We start from the raw sequence: 5,671 nt of genomic DNA, 5'->3' as shown, positions 1-5,671 counted from the left end.
GATTCAAGGATTCATTTGAAGGAAGAGAAAAAGATGATGAAGGAGACCAGCCATGCCCTTAAACAATAAGAACTTCTTGATGAGATAAGGACACCATCAAGTCACTGAGCAATAAATGAATAAATGGAGGAGCCAAAATGCAACCAAAGACATCAAGGCAAGAATGAATTAAGGATTGAATGGTTAAGTATTGTCACCAATACTTTTTTTGACTTCTTCTACTCTTTGCATTTTAGCCTGCTAAATCACAATATGAAGATGGTAGGGATAACATTGTAGTTCATAGTCATCTTCATTCTACTCACGACAAGATGACAGCCTAAGACTCTTAAGTTTTCAAAATGATCCCCTCAAATGTGAGAGATGTCCTTGAGTTTAGGTTGCATTTTTTGTGCAAGATCCCATTGGATAGCTCGCTCCCCATAATGTAAAGTTCCTCCAAAAGCCTACGATCATCGAACAATCTTCTATGTGGAGCCATTGACCACAAAGGTGGAGGTGACCAAAATGGCAATTTAGGATGAAGAGGTCCCCATGATTGACATCAAAATTTGGTGAAGAAAGTTAACGTTGATGGAGGCTTTGGAGTAAAGATCATCATTAGAAAGTCAAAAGAGGCTCAAGCTTAAAAACTCGAAGCCCTCTCCATTCAAAATTCACATGGTAGATTAGAGGTAGGTAATGTCGATGGGTATGTGTTAGCCATGGGTATGTGTTAACCATGTGGCAACAAGGGTCAAAAGAATATCCAAAGCAACCAAGATGAGATCATTGTATGTGTGGAGTGTCAACAAAGTTTTGCTTGTAATATATTGATCATGAAGGTAGATATGGTGGATCTAACAGATAGGGATAGCCAAATTACTTTTTAGAAAAGATATAGACATATTTGCAAAACCATGATCGAGAGAGAGAGAGAGAGAATAAAATCCACAATTTTAGTTAGAGAGAGAGACTTTATACACTTTGTGTTAGAGAGAAAAACTCCATAAATATGTGTTAGAAAGAGAAACTCCATACACTATGTGCTAGAGATAGAAATTCCATACATTTTATGCTAGAGAGAGAAACTCCATACACCTTGTGCCAGAAAGAGAAAATCCATACACTTTGTGTAGGGATGGAAACTCAAGAACATGTGTAAATATTGCTTAATGAAAAGAAGCTTCCAATCTTTGGGGCTTAGTGTTTGGTTCACTTCTGCATTCATGTGCTTGATCTCCTAGCATCCATGCTCTCTTACACTAGCGATGTGTTCTAGCATGCTCTCTCCCTTGCAACCAATACTCTCACACTCCCTTCTCCTCCCGTCCTCCCCTTTCTCCTCCCTCCCTTCTCCTCCTCAACCTTGTTCTGACCCGTGACCCCGTGTATTTATGAAAGAGACTTGCTATCCAGTCCTCAACCCTGCAATCCTCTCTCAACCTTAAACCCCTAGTAGTTAGATTTCTCAACCCTATCCTCCTTCTAAAACCCTTTAGATCTTCTCTAAATCCTTGAAAATCAACTAGACTTTGTAATCAACACCTTTTCTCACCTAAGCCTAGCCCAGAAATGCTTTCTACACTTCAACCTACACTTCTCATTGGAATATGACCCGAGGACCTATGCTACAATCAGTAACAACATAGTTGTATTTGGCTGCTACAATCAATAACAACATAGTTGTATTTGACTGACACCCTTAGAATTGGAGTTGAGAGAAGAAGTGCCAATATTTTTGCACCACTACCGGGGAGTTTAGCAACTATAGCAAAAGTGGATGATGTGTTTAATCACATAAGAAACAAAGCTCTTTGAAACCATCAACAATACATCTCGTAAGGCAAAAGACTACAAAAATGCTTCCAAATAGTTTCTACATTATTAGATTTTATCTTAATTATAATGCTAACTTGCATAAGCACGTTAGCAACTAATCCAAAAAATTAACCTCTTAACCCTTATATTCTATAAAAGCAAAACCTACCCCCCAATCCTTCCCCATCTACATTTGTAAACCCCTCTTTTTGAATCTCTCAACTCAATCCACCTCCAAGTTCTGTCCATCCTCCACTTTTTATCCATCAGCTCCACCACCATTTTTTCTATCGGTCGACCCCCCCCACCACCACTTATTATGTCCATCAATCTCCTCCACCACCTCTTCCAATTTTTGTCAACTTCAAGGTATCTTTTCCTTTGTAATTTGCCATCTACTTTTCCCTCACTTTTTGTCACCTCCCCATCCTTCTTTTCCCCTTTCCCTCTCTCTCTTTTACATTACACCCCTTTCCTTTCCACCCCTTCTCCCTTCCATCCACACCCACTTCCCTTCCATTCTATCACCCTCTCTCTTGTTTTCTCTCATTTTATGTCCATTCCCACCCCCTTCCATTTTGTCATGCCCTCTCTTTCCCCCCCATTTTTTGTCACGTGCTTTTGCTCCCCCTCCCTTCCACTCCCCCTCCTTTCCCTCTAAGATATTGCTAAATTATGAGATTTAATCTTAATTACAATGGTGACTTGCATAGGCAAGTTAACAACTAATCCCAAAAATTAACCTCTAAACCCTCACACTCTATAAAAACAACACCTCTACCCCTCAGTTCTTCCGCATTTACTTATGCAAACCCCTCTCTTTTTGAATCTCTTAACTCACTCCACCTCCAAGTTTTGTCCACCCTCCACTTTTTGTCCATCACCTCCACCACCATTTTTTCCGTCAGCCAAACCCCTCCACCACTTATTCTATGTGTCAATCTCTTCCACCACCACTTCAACTTTTTGTCAACTTCAAAGTATATTTTTCTCTTTAATTTTCCATCTACTTTCCCCTCACTATTTGTTACCCCCCCCCCCCCCCCCTTTTCCCCTTTCCCTTTCTCTTTTCCATCACACCTCTTCCCTTTACACTTCCTCTCCTTTCGTCCATGTCACCCCCTCTCTCCTTCCCCCTCATTTTTATTCCCACCCTTCCATTTTGTCAACTCGTGTCTCCTTCCCCCCCATTTTTTGTCACACCCCTTCCCTCCATTCCATCACCCCCCCTTTCACTTTCTCCCTCCTCACTTCATTCCTCCACACCCCTCTCCTTTTCCTACTCACCCCATTCATTCTGTTGCCCACCCCATTTCACACTTCTGCCTCCTCCCTTCAATCCTCCATCTCATCTCCTTGTCCCACTGACCCTCCTTCATTTTGTTGCCCCTCCCTTGCACTACTTTTCTTTCCTCCCACCTTCCCTTCCCTCCCCCTAGCCCTCCTTCCCTCTCCCTTCCACTCCCTCTTCTTCCCCCTAATTTTCATTCCCCCCCTTTCCATTCCCTCCCCTTCTACTTCTCTCTTCTTCCCCAACCCCCCCCCTCCCCCCCCCCCCCCCTCTCTCTCTCTCTCTCTCTCTCTCTCTCTCTCTCTCTCTCTCTCACACTCACTCACTGCCCATTTTCTCCCTCCCTCTCTCTAATCCCCTGCACGATCCTCTATGCTCTTCCCACCCCTTCCAAAAAAGGTGTCACCCTCAGCCGATTTCCCCACATGGCTGCCATTCCAACTGCTAACACTTGCTTGTCTCCCCTTCCACAAAATTCCTCCCTTGTGCCACCTCTCTTTGCCTCGAGTGCCCACCTCTCTCTTAGTCACTCCCTCTCTGATCACTCTCCCCTCTCCCCACTCTTCTCTACTATGGTTTACTCTTTCAATGGGCCTCATATGTTGTGTGTTGCCTCAGGCAATGATCCCTATGCCTCACCTGGCCCTCATGCCGCCTATGGTAAAAATCCCCAAAAATGCCACTGCCAAAAATACCACTAAGCTATGCGATTGATGTGGCCCCCTACGCCATCCATCAGTGCTCTACCTCTAGCAAACCCTCCATCCAACTCTATCGACTATGTTCCCGTTGACTCCAACCTTCTACCCTAACTCCACCAATGTCACCTCCCATCCAACATGTCTGTTGCCACGTGCCACCGTCCACCGCTCTTGACATCACCTCCACCAGTCAGCCCCAATATTCCTCCCTTGTGGTGGAAATCCATCCTCAAGTGAGCTACACTCAACCTCCTCTGCCTCACCTGCCTCATCGCATGCTTGCCCACCTGTAAGAAAAAAATTGCCTTAGAAGCCACCCCACTTGTCACATATTGCCGTTTGCCAACCATCGCATCTTCTCTACCACCTTTGCTTGGATGGTGCCTCTACCCTACTACCTCTCAACCATTGCCACCCACCTCCATCACAATCGCCTCAGCATCCTACCACTATACACCTTCCTCAGATGCTATCCTATCATGGTGGCAATATACACTTCCTCCTAGTGGTAGTTGTCGCTACCTCTATTGCTTCATTAAAAAACCCTAGCCCCAAAGTACACTAATCCCAAACTGAATTGAAACCTGACTAGACCTACAAACTGACCCTAGGTTAGTGTAATCTCAATAGGTGAGTCAAACAATCCACAACTAGTGTAACTAAAGTGTAACTAGCTCATATTTAACTTAACCATGGTTAGCTCAACCATACCACTTTAACGACGTAGGTCAAGTCAACCTAACCCCTCCTAGAGAGAGAGAGAGAGAGAGAGAGAAGGGGGGGGGGCTTTATTTAAAATTTCCCAAATTTACCCTTACTTTCAAGGCATTTGGTGGCCAAATTTCAATACTTCACCCTTTTTTGGGAGAGCCTCTTATTCCTACTTTACTCATGCTAAGATTCCTCAAAGTGGGCTTCTTCAATTCATCTCACATGGTGAAATTATCAAATGGGTATTGATCAAACCATATGAATTTGGGGAAAAGGTACATTAGGTGCGCTTCCTCCATATTGACTTGCAATATTGTGGTTCATAGGAAACTTTGCACGTAGAATCAAGCATTTTCTCCTCTCACCCCATGTACTTTTGAAATTTTATCCTTATCTTTCATCCTTGCATCTTTATATGGACTTAGCAGTGGGTTCCAATTGGACATCTCCACTTACAACTTGCATCACTAACCTCAGGCTTTTCCCTTGTGGTGTTTGTGAGGAGCTACTCCTTAGTTGTTGCCAAAGTCTACCTGAATCTCCTTCCTCCTCTCTTCATATGACATCCTTTTGATGGATTGCTCGGCTTTCTCATTCCCCGGATATAAGTTTCGTCTTAGTTTACCATCTAAACTCTATTTGCTTTGCATCCATTCTATGCTATTGATATCTTTGTAGATGTCGATTAATTGCATCTATTATTTCCATCATTCATTACGAAAAATGTCATTATTCCCATTAGTGGCTTCTCTAGCACCACCCTCATTCCAAAATGATATGCCTGAATTGTGGTTGCATGCAAAAAATTTGCTTTGTCTCGGTATGCTTCGTGCCTTCACATTCACCCTAGGTATGTGGGGTAGTTTTTTATTTTTCATTGACCAATTGATGATGCATGTCACTTTGATGGAGTGCTAAGCATATGCAATGAAGGGAAAAACATCAAGTGCAAGAACAAGCACAATATTTGCAAACGAAATTGTAGAAAAAGGAAAGCAATGTATACAAATGAATGGAGAAAAGATATTTGTATTACCTGGCCCCCTTAGGCAATGAAATATACCGATAGCTCTTTGATGGAACTCTATGCAAAACTAGTTGCACTAGCACCAAGATGACCCTAACTCCCTAACATCTATGTTCTTATATACAAGCCCTCTACATGGTG

This window comes from Dipteris shenzhenensis, chromosome 12, assembly GCF_047967505.1.
Source record: "Dipteris shenzhenensis isolate YYH24624 ecotype China chromosome 12, Dip_SZ_1.0, whole genome shotgun sequence".
Lineage (NCBI taxonomy): Eukaryota > Viridiplantae > Streptophyta > Polypodiopsida > Gleicheniales > Dipteridaceae > Dipteris > Dipteris shenzhenensis.
Note: the sequence above shows the minus strand (reverse complement) of the source record.